General features: G+C 43.0%; 1 protein-coding gene across 1 annotated transcript in view; it reads left to right on the forward strand.

The window, feature by feature from the left end:
• LOC132399397 (interleukin-21 receptor-like) overlaps window positions 1–19,322 on the forward strand; it is a 128,386-nt gene that overhangs the window by 10,278 nt on the left and 98,786 nt on the right. The gene's annotated exons all lie outside the window — the stretch shown is intronic.

Below are 19,322 nucleotides of genomic sequence, written 5' to 3' on the forward strand. Positions count from 1 at the left end.
CTGCACGTTCTCCCTCTGACCGAGTGGAGTCTGCACGTTCTCTCTCTGACCGAGTGGAGTCTGCACGTTCTCCCTCTGACCGAGTGGAGTCTGCACGTTCTCCCTCTGACCGAGTGGAGTCTGCACGTTCTCCCTCTGCCCGAGTGGAGTCTGCACGTTCTCTCTCTGACCGAGTGGAGTCTGCATGTTCTCTCCCTGACCGAGTGGAGTCTGCACGTTCTCCCTCTGACCGAGTGGAGTCGGCACGTTCTCCCTCTGACCGAGTGGAGTCTGCACGTTCTCTCTCTGACCGAGTGGAGTCTGCACGTTCTCCCTCTGACCGAGTGGAGTCTGCACGTTCTCCCTCTGACCGAGTGGAGTCTGCACGTTCTCTCTCTGACTGAGTGGAGTCTGCACGTTCTCCCTCTGACCGAGTGGAGTCTGCACGTTCTCCCTCTGACCGAGTGGAGTCTGCACGTTCTCTCTCTGACTGAGTGGAGTCTGCACGTTCTCTCTCTGACAGAGTGGAGTCTGCACGTTCTCCCTCTGACCGAGTGGAGTCTGCACGTTCTCTCTCTGACGGAGTGGAGTCTGCACGTTCTCCCTCTGACCGAGTGGAGTCTGCACGTTCTCCCTCTGACCGAGTGGAGTCTGCACGTTCACCCTCTGACCGAGTGGAGTCTGCACGTTCTCCCTCTGACCGAGTGGAGTCTGCACGTTCTCCCTCTGACCGAGTGGAATCTGCACGTTCTCTCTCTGAGCGAGTGGAGTCTGCACGTTCTCCCTCTGACCGAGTGGAGTCTGCACGTTCTCCCTCTGACCGAGTGGAGTCTGCACGTTCTCCCTCTGACCGAGTGGAGTCTGCACGTTCTCTCTCTGACCGAGTGGAGTCTGCACGTTCTCCCTCTGACCGAGTGGAGTCTGCACGTTCTCACTCTGACCGAGTGGAGTCTGCACGTTCTCCCTCTGACCGAGTGGAGTCTGCACGTTCTCCCTCTGACCGAGTGGAGTCTGCACGTTCTCCCTCTGACCGAGTGGAGTCTGCACGTTCTCCCTCTGACCGAGTGGAGTCTGCACGTTCTCCCTCTGACCGAGTGGAGTCTGCACGTTCTCCCTCTGACCGAGTGGAGTCTGCACGTTCTCTCTCTGACTGAGTGGAGTCTGCACGTTCTCCCTCTGACCGAGTGGAGTCTGCACGTTCTCCCTCTGACCGAGTGGAGTCTGCATGTTCTCTCTCTGACTGAGTGGAGTCGGCACGTTCTCCCTCTGACCGAGTGGAGTCTGCACGTTCTCTCTCTGACCGAGTGGAGTCTGCACGTTCTCTCTCTGACTGAGTGGAGTCTGCACGTTCTCCCTCTGACCGAGTGGAGTCTGCAAGTTCTCCCTGTGATCAAGTAGGTTTCTTATTTTTTTCTTTTCCGACCTCTCAAAAATCTGTTGAGAAATAACTTACCTACTGTAAATTGTCTGTAGTATAAATGGTGACAGGTGAATTGAGGGTGGAGGAAGTTGTTGGTGATGCAAGATGAAATAGGACTTAGTGTAGGCTTGGTATAAGTTGCTGCCTGCTGGTCATCTGATATGCAGTCTGCCAATGGGTCTATTTTCATGATGTCTGTGACTCTGACTATGTAGACTTTGGCAGCTCTACAATAAAATCTCATCTGATGGGCCAGCCCACCGGATTTTTGAATCACGATTATGGCATCCTTAAGTGAAAGACCCAGGTTCTCTAGAAGCACTGACTGTGTGATAGGGTAAATCATTGGGGCCAGTATAGATTGTTGGTAACTTCGGGAAATTAGTCCATGGAGAAATGTATAAGAGTATCTATAGGTTCTGGATGTAACAGCCTCTCGAGGAGTATTGTCCCACTGCAAGAAGGGGGATTTGGTGTTAAGCTACTAGTCAGATAGTCTCTGGTCTGTGCTATCAGGTTTGAATAATTCGATAGTGTCCTGATTCTAGCAAATATGTCAGAGACTTCCGAGTTCCATCAGGTTAAAGATTATGAAGCATCCGATAATGCAAGCTGTATGAAGTAAGTGGAAAATGATACATCTGCTAACATTGTACGTTTATTTAATAAGTAATGTATCATTGAACTCAATAATTACAAGACAGAAAACTGAGAAAATACTCAGCAGATCAATTGGTGTTTGTGGGAAGAAGAACAGGGTTAATGTTTCAGGTATGAGGTTCTTTGTCAAGAGTTCCTCTGCATTTCCAGCATCTTCTGTTTCTCCATATTTCAGATTTTCAGCATCTGTAGGTAATTTGAGTTCAGTTCAAGCCAGTTTAATTTCAGTGGTAGGAAAGTATAGGAATCCATTCTAAAGAACAGCATCAATCTTCATTTAAGAGGCACAGATTTAACAGGAACAGTCAGCATAGATTGATTGTGAGAACATTATGTACTCTGATTCAACTCTTTGAGGAATTGTGACAAGCAGTGTGCTTGGACTTCACCAAAATGTTTGACAAGGGAAAATGGTGAATTAGATCCAAAACTGGCTTCTCATTGTGATGGTTGTTTTCTTTTGTGATTGGGAAACTGTTACCATGGAGTTCCATATGGCCCGATACTCAGCCCTTGCTTTTGTTTTTTCATAGAATGCAGAGCACTAAAGCACAGTACAAATCCTCTGCCCCACAATGTTGCCCAACCTCCTAACCTGCTCTTTGGTGAATCTAACCCTTCCCTCTGACATAGCTCTCCATTTTTCTATCACCCATGTCTCTATCTAAGAGTTTCTTAAATGCCCCTAATGTGTCTGCCTCTCCTGCCACCCCTGGAAGGACATTCCATGCACTAACTACTCTGTGTAAAAACTTACCTCTGACATCCTCCTCAAACTTTTCTCCAATCACCTTAAAACCATGCCCCCTGGGACTAGCCATTTCTGCCCTGGGAAAAAGTCTTGGCTATCCACTCCATCTTGCACACCATCATGTCAGCTCTCATCCTCCTTTGCTCCAAAGGGAGAAGCCCTCGCTTGCTCAAATTATCCTCATTAGACATGCCCTCTAATCCAGGTGGTATCCTGGTAAATCTTCTCTGTCCTCTCTCTAAAGCTTCTATATCCTTCCTATAATAAAGCAACCAGAAATGAGCAGAAATACTTCATGTGCAGTTTAACCAGAGTTTTATAGAGCTGCAACATTACCTCGTGGCTCTTGAACTCAATGCCCTGACTAATGGAGACCAACACAGCAAGCACCTGCTTCATCACCCTGTCAACTTGCATGGGAACTTTGAAGGATTTATGGATGTAGATCCTCCACTCTGCCAAGAATCCTGCCATTAACCCCGTATTCTGCTTCAAATCTGACCTTCCAAATTGAATCACTTCGCGCGTCTGTGGGTTGAACCCCATCTGCCCCTTCTCCGTCTGGCTCTGCATCCTGTCAATATCCCATCGTATCTCAGCAACCTTTTGTGCCATCTACAACACCACCAACTTTTGTGTTGCCTGCAAACTTACTCATTCAGCCTTCCAGTTCTCCTTCCAAGTCATTTATTAAAATCAAAAAAAGCAGGGGTCCCAGGACAGATCCTTGAAGATCACTGGCCTCCAGGCAGAATATACTCCATTGACACCCACTCTTTGCCGTCCATGGACAAGCCACTTTTGAATCCGCACAGCCATGTTCCCCTGGATCCCATATACCCTGAAGACAGTTGTCTGCTTCTGGTAAGCACAGTTAGTCTGGTTGTCAAGCAGCAGATGCTTTCCTTCCATATTATTGATGTCAACCTAAATGCAAGAGGCATGATAAAGAATTATGCACAAGCTGGTCGTAACTACTGAGGAGGAAAGCTTTAAATTGTGGAAAGATAGAGACAACTTTGTAAATTGGGTCACAAAGTGGGAAATGCAACTCAATCGGAAGAACAGTGAAGTCATGCACAGGGTGAACACGGTGCAGGTCTTGAGTTCGCTACCCGAACGGGTGACAAAAATCTTCATCATATTCCAAGTGCGCTTCGAGAACCCTTGTCAGCTGCAGCATTGTTGTCCTTTGGCTGGAAGGTGGGCTGGATCTGTAATGTTATTTCTCTTGCCCTCACAGGAACACTAGCCCTCTTTCTGTGTTACGATGGAGCAGTACAGTCCAGGAACGGCCCCTTTTGGCCCATGGTGGTAAACTAACCTCTACATTCCTCTCCATCCCAACCGTCATCACTTGTTAATCTAAATGCCACAATGGGATCTGCTTCCACCCTTACCCCTGGCAGCCCATTCTAAGCACATTTCACTTTGTTTAAAAGCTTGGCTCGCACACCTCCCTGCTACTTCCCAGTCTCACATTAAACACACATCCTCTGGTATTTGACATTTCTGCCCTGGGAAGTGATTCTGATGACCTGCCCTATCTATGCTTCTCATAACTTTATACACTTCTATCAGGTGTCTCCCCTGAGCCTTACACTCCAGAGGGGGCAACCCAAATGAGTCCAACCTCTGCTGCAATCACATAGCTATTAACCCAAGCAGCATCCTGGAAAACCTTCTTTGCTATAAAGCCTTCAAGTCATTCCTGTAATGGGGCAACATAATTGAACACAATACTCCAAGATGCTCCAAAGGTTGTGTTCTGTAAATTTTCTATGATTTTTGGATTCATTAAGCTATTTTTTCAATGCAATCTGGTAAGGCCCCTGGACTTGATGGTTATCCTGTAGAATTTTATCAAAAATTTGGAAAATTGCTTTCTCCATATATGTTGGAGATGTTTAAAGATTCTTTTGTGAAAAGTGATTTTCCGTCTACTTTTTATGAGGCTTCTATTTCTTTAATTCTCAAAAAGGATAAAGATCCTACTGATTGTGCCTCATACAGACCTATTTCGTTATTAAATGTTGATGCTAAGATTCTGTCAAAGATAATGGCCAATCAGTTGGAGAGTATTTTGGGTAAAGTTATTTACAAAGATCAAACAGGCTTTATAAAGGGTCGTTATTCTTTTTCAAATGTTCGGAGACTTTTAATATTATATATTCGCCCTCTTCTAAAACTCCACAATGCGTTGTATCTTTGGATGCTGAAAAAGCATTTGACCAAGTCGAATGGAAATATTTATATAATGTTTTAGAAAAATTTGGTTTTGCTGTTAATTTTAAAAATTGGATTAAAGTGATACCGTTGTCACTAATAACTGTAGGTCTTTTTTTTAGCTGTCGTGGGGACAAGGCAAGGTTGTCCATTAAGTCCTTTGTTATTTAATTTAATATTGGAACCCCTTGCTATTGCTGTTCATGAAGCCAAAAATATTCATGGGATTTTTGTGAATGAGACCATGCACAAGATCTCTCTTTACGCTGATGATTTATTGGTATATATATCTAAGCCTGAAGAATCTATTCCTGCTTTGCTAAAATTATTTGACAAATTTGGAGAATTTTCAGGATATAAAATAAATTTTAGTAAAAGTGAATTACTTCCTTTAAAAGCACTGTCTCTATATATGATAATATTCCTTTTAAAGTTACGGATTCTTTTAGATATTTAGGTGTCATAATTACTAAAAATATAAGGATCTTTATAAAGCCGATTTTTCTCCTTTACTGGACTCTATGAAGTACTCATTTAGTAGATGGAACCCACTTACATTTTCACTTGTGGGTTGTATTCATGTAGTTAAAATGATGATTTTACCAAATGTTTATGTCTATTTCAGAATATTCCTGTCTTTTTGACTAAGAAGTTTTTTGATTGGATTGATTCTATTATTCTACCTTTATTTGGGATAATAAAAGACCAAGAATTAGTAAATGTCATTTACAAAAGTTGAAAAAGGATGGAGGTCTTGCTTTGCCTAATCTAAGAATGTATTATTGGGCTGTTAATTTGCGATATTTTTTTATATATATATGTCCTTTTGGTTATATTGGGTTGATAGGAATGATCAGCCAATTTGGGTAGACCTGGAACTGAGAGCTGTGAAACAGTTCTATTTAACCTCGTTATTAGGAGTTGCTTTACCTACACAATTAGTTAAAGTTGCTAATTTAAACCTATACCCTGTGGTCAAGCACTCTTTACAAATTTGGCTCCAGTTCCGCAATTTTTTCAATCTTAAAAAATTTAAACTTTGTCATTTAATTTATTGTAATTACTTTTTTTTAAACCTTCCTTGAGCGATCCAATTTTTTTACTTTGGAAAAATAAAGGTATTAATTCTTTTTTTGGATTTATTTAAAGAAGAAAGATTGATGTCTTTTGAACAATTAGTTGATAAATATTCTCTCATATATTAACACTTTTTACAATACCTTCAAGTTAGACACTTTTTACAAAAATATTTAAGTAATTTTCCTTATATATTGGAGGCTGACTTGTTAGATACTATTATGAATATGAACCTTTCGATGAATGGTTCTATTGGAAGAATTTATAATTTATTATTACAATGGGATAAGCGTCCTTTACTTAAGATTAAACAGGATTGGGGGAAGGAACTCAATTTGACTTTTATATGGGAGGATTGGACGCGGATTCTGAAGCTGGTTAACTCTTCTTCAATCTGTACTAATCATTCACTGATTCAATTTAAAATTGTACATCATTACCATTTGATGAAAGAGAGACTTTCTAAAATATTTCCCAATGTTGACAAGTATTGTGACAGATGTAAAACTGAGTTAGCTACACTGACACATATGTTCTGGTCATGTTCTATATTAAAACAGTTTTGGAAGTCAGTCTTTTGACAATTTCTAGAGCACTCAGAATCAACTTACAACCTAATAAATTGACTGTGCTTTTTGGAATAATTCCTCAAAATATCCATGGTATTTCTGTGTCTGACCAATATGTTATTGCGTTTGTTACATTGATAGCTAGGAGGGCATCTTGTTGAAATGGAAGGATATATCAGCTCCTACTTTGTCTCAATGGTTCTCTCAAGTGATGCTGTGTCTTAGCTTGGAGAAAATTAGACATCGAACCTTTGAACCTTTATTTGATTTTGAGAAGAGATGGGGCTCATTTGCTTGTTATTATCATTTCAGTTAACTGATAGATTTTCTCCACAATCTAATTGTAAATTTTTTTCATAAATTTTTCTTTCTTGTTGGTGGTTTGATGTTTATTTTTAGAAGCTTTCTGTATGACGAGTGGCTCCGGGGTTGTACCCCCAATGGGCTTCTTTTGTTTTTACTCACTTTTTCTGCTCAGTAGGGTTTTTTTTATTCACAAAAATTCTCAGTCTTTAAGATAACTTCTTTTTATTGAGGCATTGTAAGTGTTGTTACTTTGATGTACCTGTGTTATTTTTGAATAATAATAATAATAATAATAATAAAAAGATTTGAAAAGAAAGAATTTTCTATGATTTTAATGAAAGAAGTTCACTGTAGCAGTCCTCTGTTGATTCTCTTTTGTGACTCATTATGGAGCTGAAACAGATACAGTTGAGCAAAGGGCTGGATTGAAGCAGTGGTGCTTGTCAACACGGTAGGGCCCAGGTCTGAGAGCAGGAACTGGATGATTTAAATGTTGGGCCAGATTGAAAAGATCAGGATGTCGCTCTACAAAATGTCGGTCGGGGCCAGCCGGTTCAGTTCGCAGTTCCGCGAGGTTTACTTGTCTCTGTGCTGAGCTGAGGCTGTGGTCTGCAACTAATCGGCTGCAGTGATAACTGGCTTCGAGCCTGTGGACTCACTTTGAAAACTTCAGTTCTGAATGTTATTTGTTTCCTTTCATTATTTGCACGATTTGTTTTCTCTGCACATTGGGTGTTTGATGGACTTTTTCTTTAAGGGGTTCTGTTGGGTTTCTTTGTTTTGTGGCTGCCTGTAAGAAGAGGGATCCCCAAGGCTGCATAAAGCAGACATATTTTGATGTACGAGGGGTGATTGATAAGTTCATGGCCTAAGGTAGAAGGAGTCAATTTTAGAAAACCTAGCACGTTTATTTTTCAACATAGTCCCCTCCTACATTTACACACTTAGTCCAGCGGTCATGGAGCGTACGGATCTTGGACCTCCAGAAAGTGTCCACAGCAGGGGTGGTTGAAAAGTTCGTGGCCTAAGGTAGAGGGAGATGAGTTATACAGCTCTCTTTACATGCACATGCAGTTCAACTCTTTGAGTGATTATGCAGAAAGTTTGAAGTTAATAACTCATCTCCTTCTACCTTAGGCCACAAACTTATCAATCACCCCGATGAGTTATTAACTTCAAACTTTCTGCATAGTCACAGAGGAAAGGAGGCTGGATAATGTTGTTCTGCTGTTTAAGAAAAGCACTAAAAATTAATCAGTAAGTTAAAGGCTGATAAGGCTGTTATCGGTTGAGGGAAAGTTATTGGACAGTATTCTAAGGGACTGGAAATATAAGTATTTGGATAGACATGGACTGATTAAGGATAGTCTGCATGGTTTTGTGCATGGTTGGTTGCTTCTAACCAACTTTATCGAGTTTTTTGAGGAACTTCCCAGAAAAGTTGATGAAGGCAAGGCAGTGGATGTTGTCTACATGGACTTTAGGAAGGCACTTGACAATATCTGGCATGGGAGGTTGGTCAAGAAGGTTCAGTTGCTTGGTATTCCAGATGAGGTAGTAAACTGGCTTTGTGGGAGAAGTCAGAGAGTGACAGTTGATGGTTGCCTTTCTGACTGGAGGCCAGTGACTAGTGGTGTGCTGTAGGAATCAGGGCTGGGTTTGTTGTTGTTTCTCATCTATATCAATGATTTGGATGATAAAGTGGTTAACTGGATCAGCAAATTTGTGGATGACACCAAGATTGGGGGTGCAGTGGACAGCGAGGAAGACTTTTGGAGCTTGCAATGGGATCTGGACCTGCTGTAAAATGGCAGATGGAATTTCATGGGGACAATTGTGAGGTGTTGCACTTCGGTAGGACCAACCAGGGTAGTTTTACACAGTGTGGGCACTGAGGAGTGTGGTAGAACAAAGGGATCTGGGAATACAGGTCAATCATTCATTGAAAGTGGTGTCACAGGTAGGTGGGGTTCTAAAGAAAGCCCTTGAAACATTGGTCTTCATAAATCAAAGTATTGAGTACAGGAGATGGGGTGTTATGTTGAATTTGTAAAAGATGTTGGTGAGGCCTATTTTGGAGTATTGTATGCAGTCTTGGTCACCTGCCTACAGGAAAGATGTAAATAATGTTGAAAGAGTGCAGAGAAAATTTACAAGAATTTTGCTGGGACTGGAGGATCTGAGTTATAAGGAAAGATTAAATCATTTAAGACTATTTCTTGGAACATAGAAGATGATAGGAGATTTGATAGATGTCTACAGAATTATGAGGGATATAGATAGGGTAAATGCAAGCAATCTTTTTCCACTGAGGTTGTTAAGGACTACAACTAAAGGTCATGGGTTAAGGGTGAAAGGTGAAATGTTTAGGGGAACATGAGGGGAAACTTCTTCACTCAGTGGGTGGTGAGCATGTGGAATGAGCAACTGGTGCATGCGAGCTCGATTTCAACATTTAAGAGAAGTTTGAAAAGGTATGTGGATGGCAGGGATGTAGAGGGTTGTGGTCCAGGGGGTTTAAGTGTTTTAGCATGGACTAGATGGGCTGAATAGCCAGTTTCTGTGCTGTACTTTTCCATGACTCTAATAAAATAGATTTAGTATGTGACGGTGAACAGTGGGTAAAAGGGCCTGTATCAAGGCTGGTGGAACCCTTTGGATACCACTGAATGGAGATTTATACAGTACTGTGCAAAAGTCTTGGGCCCATGTTAAAAAAATGCTGTAAAGTGAAGATGCTTTCAAAAATAATGAAATCAATTGTTTCAAAATATCAATAAAAGAAGTAAACAGAACAAAAAATAAATCAATATTTGGTGTGACCACCACTAAAGCTGCATTAATTCTCTGAGGTACACTGTCGTGCAGTTCTGGCAGAAAATCGGCTGGTAGATTGCTCTAAGCATCTTGGAGAATTTGCCACCATTCGTCTGCAGACTTTGGCTGTCTCGTTTGCTTCTGTCTCTCCAGGTAACCCTGGACAGCCTTGATGACGTTGAGATCAGGGCTCTGTGGAGGTCACATAATCTGAAACCATATAAGAAATCTAGGGTGCCCAAGTATTCTGCACAGTACTGTACATCTAATTCAGACAACTGCTTTCGAAGGCAATGATCAAATGCTGAACTACAGTGGCCTACCCTCCTCAAGAAAGATGTGCTCTCAGTTATCAGTTCCTTGTTTACACAGAACAAACATCTGCTTCCATGGAGACCAACTTGTTCCTGTGCGGCATCCTTCTGCCCCGAAGAAGTGCGGTGTGCCCTGAGCTTACTGCAATCTACTCCAGGATGGAAGTTCTCTGAATTTTCACGGCAGTGATTCACTCTCAGTAAAGCTCGAATGAAGTGCCCTCGGATTTAATGGCAGCATCAGTACGGGCAATGTCCTTAGTCTTTACCAGAAAGCTGCCCCTTCAGCCAGCGTAACTGTGAAGCTGAAGTGGCCACATCACTTTCAGACTGGAAAGGACAAGCTCCTGCCTTTGTGCGACCTGCGGGGGGAGAACACGGACTCCTCCATGCTGGATATCATCTTGGACCTTTTGACAGATGGGCCTGCACACTACGATTTGTTTGTACACCTCCATCAGCCTGTCCTCGATGCCTCCCCAGAATAATCTTCATCTTGAGCAGCTCTCCCTTCAGGAGCCAGCACACATGGCCTCCTCCTCTAGGTTTGGGAGCAAGAAACCTCGAGTCAGAGAGCAATGTGCCAACCTTTCGTATTTATCCTACATTAATCTCCTTTCTTCACCTCTAGCCCCGGGCATACCAACTATGATCATATTGAAAGGTGGGACAGATCTGAGTCTTATTGATGAGCACCAGCCAGGTTGCTGTGAAATCTACCAAAGATGCACTTTATCACTAACGTTTCATTTCTGCTCGTGCAGTTAAACCAGGCTGGTTGCCAAAAGCTTAGTCTGCCAAAAACATCAAGAAGATGCTGGAAATTATGCTCTTCTAAAAAGGGTTGCACTTCCCTGACATCTCAGTGGTTGCAAGTGTTAACAAGCGGTACAAAGTAATTGTGTTGCATTCCAGGAACTCTGAATTTCGTTTTGTTTCATTGTTTCTTCTCCTTTTGGTAAATTAGTTGTTTTCATTATTTTAGAATGAGAATCTGAATCAGGTTTACAATCACTGGCATACGTCATTAAGCTTGTTTAGTTGCCATACATTAAAGTAAAAACTGTGAAGTACAGTAAATATATACACACACACATACACACTTCGTGCTATATATACATTAACAAGTTAAATTAGTAGTGCAAAAGTAAAAATTTAAAGATGTAGTGAGGTAGGGTTCATGGGTTCAATATCCAATCAGAAATTGGATGGAGGAGAGGAAGAAGCTGTTCTTGAATCGTTGAGTGTGAGCCTTCAGGCTCCTGTACCTACTCCCCTGATGGTAGCAATGAGAAGAGGGTACATTCAGGGTGAAGGGGGGGGGGGTGACACCTTTTTGAGGCATCACTCCTCGAAGATGCCCTGGATGCTGGGGAAGCTAGTGCCTGTGATGGAGCTGACTGAGTTTACAACTTTCTGCAGCTTATCTCAATCCTGTGCAGTGCCTCCCTCCCCCGTACCAGACAGTGACGACTTACCAAGTCTCTTCAAACTCATAATGAAATATAGCCACTGTCGTGCCTTCTTTGTAACTGCATCGATATGTTGGGCCCAGGATGGCTACTTTCAGAGTGATGTGGGAGGCAGCTTTGAGTACTTTACTATTATTGCTGGATCAAGTGTGGCTCTACTAGCTACATCACTGTATCCTTTGCCCATTTTCCTCTTCTAAATCTATCGACGTGGAGTCGTCGTTGATTTCCTATTTACCTTTATGGTCATTCAACCATCCCTGAATTGCATCCATGGCATTTGACTCGTCTACTCTCTGTGGTTGCAAGTCCCACATTCTCAGCATCTTTGAGCGAGGGGTTTCTTCTAAGTTCCCCATTGTACTTCTTGGTGGCTAAATATGAACACGAGTAGATGTGTGCTGAATTATGTAGAGTTTGTATCAGTATCATTGTGTACAGGTCTGGCTTTCTTATCTAAGGAAAAATATACTTGCAATAGAGGGAGTTCATCAGATTGATTACTTGGATGACAGCTTTATTATACACGAAGAGTTGATGAGAATTAACTGTGCATTTATTCTCTAGAGTTTAGAAGAGTGAGAGATGATATCACTGAAACATACAGGGCTTAACAGGGGATAGATGAAAAGTTCCCTTCCTGCTCTCATGGCTGGCTTGCCTAGAACCTGAGGACGATGAGAAGGAAGTTTTTCATCCAGGATGTTGTGTATGTTTCAAATTTTTTTATCTGCAAGGGCCGTGGAGACTCGGTTGCTCAGATGCTGTAGGAAAATGGCACCGTGGTAAAACCATCAGTCAAGATGTATTCAATGGTAGAGGAGGCCTGACCTACTCCTACTTCCCTTCCCCATATTCCCTCATAGTTGCACTCTTCCTTGCAAGAGGAAACATTTCTCTGCCCGCTCCCCTGTGTCTCTGCAATATTTCTATATTCAGCGTGTGAGGAGTACTCTGAGTATAATCCAACCAAGATTCAATACAGGGTTAGCCTGACTTCCCCATGTGTTAGTTAATAGCTCAGTTTTTTTTTCGCTGTCTGAGAGAATAGACTACTTTGTAATCCAAGGACTTAGGTATTAAATTGAGCTGTTTGACCTTCTGGTGGAGCACAAACATGCCATTTTTCCTGGAAGGACTCAGCAGGCCAGGCAGCATCTATGGGAAAAAGTACAGTTGACATTTCGGGCTGAATCTCTTTGACCATGTGCTTACCATCGACTGCACTCTTTTCCATAGATGCTGCCTGGTATGCTGAGTTCCTCTAGCATTTTGTTTCTGCTTCTTGGATTTCTAGCATCTGCAGATTTTCTCTTGTATGGCATTTTCCCTTTTCACCACCTTATCTACACGTGTTGTCACTTGTATTCTCCCGACTCTTATCTCACTATTTAATACATCTGAACCCCCAAATCCCTCTGTTCATCAATATTTCTTTGTGCACCATTACCATCTTCTCTTGCTTCATCTAACATTCTGAGGTAGATCTCATCTACCCCAGGGGATTTGCCCTCCTATACACTCCAAGACATCTTACACCTTCACCCATCATGGGGATCTCATTGAAACCTACCAAATATTGAAATGACTAGATAGGGTGGATGTGGAGATTATGTTTCCTCTGGTGGGGGTATCCAGAACTAGAGGGCACAGCCTCAAAATTAGGGTGACCTTTTAGAACAGAGGTAAGGAGGAATTCTTTTAGCCAGAGAGTAGTGAATCTGTGGAATGCTCTACAATGGAGGCCAAGTCCATGGGTATATTTAAGGCAGAAGTTGAATGTTTCCTGATTGGTCAGGGCATCAAAAGTTGATGGTGAGAAGGCAGGTGTATGGGGTTTTGAGTGGAATCTGGGATCAGCCATCATGGAATGACTGGGAAGATTTGATGGGCTGAATGGCCCAATTCTGATCCTATGTCTTACGATCCTAATACTTATGTGCTCCAGGTTATTAATGTACCCTTCCCTGAACTCATTATCATTAATGTCCTCCTCGGTGAGTGCAGATGAGAAGCTGCCTTCAAGGAGTTCTCCCGACACCACATGAGTTTCCCCCTGGTGCTCTGGTTTCCTCCCACCATCCAAAGCCATACCGGTTAGTAGGCTAATTTGTCATTGTAACTTGTCCTATGATTGGGTTAGGGTTAAGTTGGGAGTTGCTGGGCAGCGTGGCTCAAAGGGCCGGAAGAGTTTATTCTGTACTGCATCTCAATAACTAAATAAATAAATTTAGGAACTTGCCCACATCCTTGGCTCCTAAGGGTCCTCACACCACCCTGGTTATCCTTTATTCTTATAGAATGACTTGGTATTCTCCTGAGTCTTAATTGGTACATCTACATCTTCAACACAAACTCCATCTTATTTGCTTTGAACAACATTTCAAACCTCTCTCTTTATGAAGTAAATGACACCGAAACCCTGTTAAAGTCTTATTAGTTACCCTCATACGCTGGCATCTTCTGTTTATTCCCGCTTCATGGTTTGCCAGGAGTACTTTGTGTCAAACCAACTTGTCAGCCAGTCCCTCACTGTTCTTCCTGAATCTACCTGTCGCTGCAATCATGAAGAAGGTACTTGAGCTGTGCTACTTCATTAGCAGTCTGAGCAGCTTCGGCATGTCACCAAAGACAGATTTCAATAGGCATGGGTGGATTCTGACTGCTGGCATCACATCCTGCTACAGAGTCCGTAATGCATAAAATCACAAGAGACCACAGCAGGTTATCGACTTGTCCAGCTTCATCATGGTGATAACCATCCTCCCCATTAAGGAATCTTCAAGAGACGGTGTCTCATGAAGGGGGTATCCATCACTCCGGACATCCACCATCCCAGGCACATGCTCATCTCATTGGGGAGTAGGTCCAGGAGCCAAAAGGTCCACACTCAATGATCCAGGAACTGCTTCTTCCCCTCAGTCATCAGATTTCCAAATGGTCCCTGAGCACCACCTCTTCATTCTTCTTTTCCACTAATTATTTCATTTCATAATTGATTGTAATATTATGGCTTTGCCCTGTAAGGCTCCAAAACAGCAAATTTCATGTCGTATAACTCACCTGAGACTGACACTGTCTTATTCTGCAACTGCCTTACCAAATACCTAACCTATGTCTTTTTATCTGCTCTTTTTAAAATTAACTAATTTAGTAATACAGTGCAGAGAAGGTCCGTCCGGCCTCGCGAGCCATGCTGTCCCTAATCACAGGTCAATTTACAATGACCAGTTGACCTACCCGGTACATCTTTGGACTGTGGTAGGGAATCAGAACAATTGGGGATTGTGGGGGGGGGGAGTGGAGGGGGGAGGAATCTACACAATCCCTGGGGAGGACGTTCAGACACTCCTTACAGAACAGTGCTGGAATTAAACTGAAAACTCTGGAATGTGCAGAGCTGTAAAAGTGTCACGCTAGCTGCTACACTACCATGGCAAAACCATACCAAAAAACCCCCTGAAAATGGGGGCTTTGGGATGAAAGCTAAGCTTAGATAATGAGATGCATACGGAGTAATTCTCCATATGTTGTCCTATCAAACTTTTACAATTTTAAGACGAAGATTGAAGTTTTCTCTGAACTCCCTTGCATTCTCATGGCAGGCATGTGGACTTTAATTCTACCACGAGGGGGCATCGATCCCCTATTTGTTATTCATTGCGTAATCATTACCCTCCCTACCAAAAGAGTACAGATCCCCTGCTGCCAGGGAGGTTAGCAAGACTGAGTTCTCAGTTGTCTTTCCTCAACATTAATCTGAAATCTCTGAAATTACTGCAGGAGGTAATAGTAGAACCTGCCCCTAGAATGATTGATGGTGCAAGTTAGTGGCAGTGTGAACCATATCCTGGCATTATACACTGACAGACCCAGCCCCAGACCCCCTGGTATTATAAAATGTCAGACCCATCCCCACTGGTAATGTACCCTGGTATTTTATAGTGACAGACCCATCCTCACCAGTAATGTACCCCAGTGTTATACAGTGACAGACCCATCCCTACTGTTATTACACCCAGTATTTTACAGTGACAAACCCATCACCCTGTAAAGTGTCCCAGTATTTTACAGTGACAGATCCACCCCGTTATGTATCCCAGTAATTTACAGTGATAGACTTATTCCCACTGGTAACATGCCCCAGTGTTATACAGTGACAGACCCAACCCCACTGGTATTTTACAGAGACTGACCCATCCCCACTGCTAATCTGTGCTGTAGTAGTTGTGGGTTGTTTGATGGACAGTCGGAAGGGGCTTTATTCCTCTAACAAAGCAGGACTTACCAATACTCAGTCATTTAGCGCAGTGACTGACCCAGCCACTGGGGTCAGAATCCAGGAGCCCCCAGTCAAATAAACTGCGGCTCAGACTCTCAGACACCTGCAGAAAGAATGCAGGACTGGAACACTCATATTAGAACCAGTAACTGGGGAACTTGTCAGGGGGATAATGGGGACAAGCACACACTAATACAGAGAGCAAGGATGATAATGAGATATCTTTGGTTACATTCTGACTGGGAGATAAACACAAAGTATTTCAATGTGTGTCTCAACCACTTCACCTTGCCAGCCGAAAACTGAATGAGGGAGCTTATCCACTCCTTCCCCACACTAAGGCAGAGGGGGCCTCATTAGAAGCCACAGTGGAAGCTCAAACCTGGAATGAAGCCTCAGAGCCACACCTGGTCCTTTGCTTCCGGCTGAAATAAAGAATTGGAACCAGAGTAGGCAAGCTGGCCCTATGAGCCTGCTCTATGGTTCCCCAGTATGACCGCCGGTCTTCTTCCAGCACCATTCCTGTGTCCCTCAGCCTCCTTCACATCCAGCAATGATCCATCTCTGTTTCCAATAAACCCGATTCTCCATGGTAGAGAATTCCAAATGTTCGCTGTTCACTAAATGATGAGACATCTTCTCAGCTCAGTCCAAATTGGGATTCCCACATTAGTTTCTCAGTATGGTAAGGAGTGACTGATAAAGAGACTTCAGCACAGCGTGGGCCATTACTAAGGATTTTGGCTTACGTTTAATGACATCATAATCCTACCTACCACCCCTCAACCCTCCAGTTGCTAACCAAGCGTCCTGCCATAAGCAGTTGACTTCATCCTGACCATGAAGAGCATAGGTGGTCCAGTGAATGGGTCACCTTGTAACTTAAGCAAACTTTCTCAGGACGGAAGTGTTGCCTTTGTACGCAAGGGACAGCAGATGTTGGGGTCTGGGGCAACACGTAATCTGAGGGAGGAACTCAGTGGGTTGAGAAGAATCTGTGGGAGGAAAGGCATTATTAACGCATGTCGACAATGCCTGTCCTCCCACATTTGCTGCTGACACGTTGAGTTCCTCCAGCAGGTTGTTTGCTCGCCCAAAGAGCATTCGCTTTTCATTTCTCTGTGCAGGTCATGAGCATAGTTCTGAGTATGTGCAGCTGTGCAGTCAACGTACATTTGTGGTTGACATTGTGGGCAGCACTGCACACTTGCGAAGGTGGAGAACATTGTGTGTCAAGTGAGAAGTAATGTTTGGTCAATGTTTATGGAAAATCAGTGAATGAAGAGAATCGTATTCACCCTGTTGATTCCACAAGACTTCCCATTTCTTAGCTGCTTCTGCAGAAACAACAGCCACCTTGTCAGTTCCTCTTCCAGTCATGCTCCTGCGTGCCCTCCCCTCTTGTCACTCTTTAGTTTCAGCCCTCATCCTACACATTCTCGCTCTCTGTAGGAATCAACTCATCACATCTCTCTCAATCATATTCACATTTTCCTGTGACATCATAGATGCACAACATTTCATCTCGCTCTCTCCCCCATTCCTCCTGCAGTCTGCTGCTCTTTCAATGTCTTTCTCTCTGACTATCAGCTCCATTCTCTTTCTTTAGCATAATCTTCAGATATGTTACATACTGTTGTTGACAGATTTTTCTCCCTGCAATTCCACCACTGGTCTAGTTGGCTTAGAAAAATTAATAATTACCTCAGATTTACTGTACTTAGTCCTGACAGAGCTCAGTTGACAGGGGAACTCCAAGTTCCTGAGAAAACATTGTGGTTTCTGTGTATCAGTTCCCTGTACCCAGTGTATTCAAATTGCTTGCTTCAGCCACATTGGAGAAACAAGTTTCAAACTGACTATTTTAAAATTGATGAGAGATAATTTTCTCAGTTGGAAGGATTAAAGACAGGTAGGATTGTCACTGAAATGCTGACATGTCTCTGGTCTCCTGCACATGCACAGGGCTACATATAGTACGTGCGTACAGAAACACACATAATCTGGCTGTTTCTCACATATACATGCACATTTCCCACTTCTCCAACGTACACCTTCTGCACTTCCATCCGCCAAGAATGCAATGTTAGCAATGCACATCACACACAAGTATCAAGTTAACAGGATGTGTATCTCTCTCTCTCTTTCTTTCTTTCTTTCTTTCTTTCTTTCTTTCTTTCTTTCTTCAACAAAACTGAGAAAGACAAAGGCAAACTTCCATGTAACATTGGCTCCTCTCTTCCTGGTTTATGCAGCTGCCATTTCTCCTTGAGGTATCAGACTGTGGAGGCCATTTCTAATGTGAATTGTATTTATGAGTGCCTGTGATTTACTACAATACTTGGGCAGGATGGATAATCTATTGCTCGGAGTAACCAGGAACGAAGCATAGGTTGCCAAGTGAATCGGACATCATCAAACTGGAAACGGACATTTAATTGAAAGATACTTGTTTATTCCATTGTTTGTGTGTTCAGAAGTCAATACAGGGCAGAACTGGCTGCTGACCTGTTTATTTTTCTGGTTTTCCCCAGTCTGCAAATAGATCTGATTTCATGTTAAAATATGCTGAAGACAAGAGATGTGGCTCTCTATTTGATGAGAGGATGGTTTTCATGTTTCACTGAATTTATTTCTTTCAACCTTGCCTCTATCCTTTCTCCTCTGATCATTCCTTTTTCAAATACTAACCATTCTGAAGCCTTCTGGCCTTTTGACAGTTTCCAACAGACTCTACCAAGTACTCACGATCTCTTTACGCCTTCATTCCACATCAGCTGGGGCTGAGGGCAGAGGCCCAACCACTTACCATCCACCAGAGCGCTCATCTGACTAGTCAAGCATGTTCTCACGTTAATCACCTCAAGCCACTTTCTCTGGATCAAGGGTGCAGCCCTGGTAGCAATGTGGACACAACCCATGCTGGTCTTTTTGTGGGATGTGTGGACCAGTCCTACCTGGGCCCACTTTCCCAACTCTTTTCCCAATACGTCTGTGACTGGATATGTGTGGCCTTCTGCACCCCTGCAGATCCCAACAGGTTGCTTAATTTCGGGGGCAGTTCCAATCCTGCCCCCACCCTGGCAATTTTTAGCATTTCCTTCCTTTACTAAATCTTCCTGTCTCCATCTCAGAAGCCGGGCTGGTGGTGAACAGTTGCATTTTCAAAATCTCTCAATGGCAACAAGTCACTAGATTCATTAAATCAATTTCAAACCTTGTCAAGAAGGAAATGACATTGCTAGTTCGGGGGGGTTTAATCAATAATGTGGCGTTTCAGGAGAATGCCGTTGTTGGAAGCTGGAGCAGAAAACAAGGTGCTGATGGAACTCAGCGGGTCAGTCAGCGTCCATGGAGAGAAATGAACAGACGGTATTTTGGTCAAGACCATTCATCTTCTTGTGATTCTCATCAATCACAAAGGAAACCAAATTTATGTTCTTTAATGT

This window comes from Hypanus sabinus, chromosome 9, assembly GCF_030144855.1.
Source record: "Hypanus sabinus isolate sHypSab1 chromosome 9, sHypSab1.hap1, whole genome shotgun sequence".
Classification (NCBI taxonomy): Eukaryota; Metazoa; Chordata; class Chondrichthyes; order Myliobatiformes; family Dasyatidae; genus Hypanus; species Hypanus sabinus.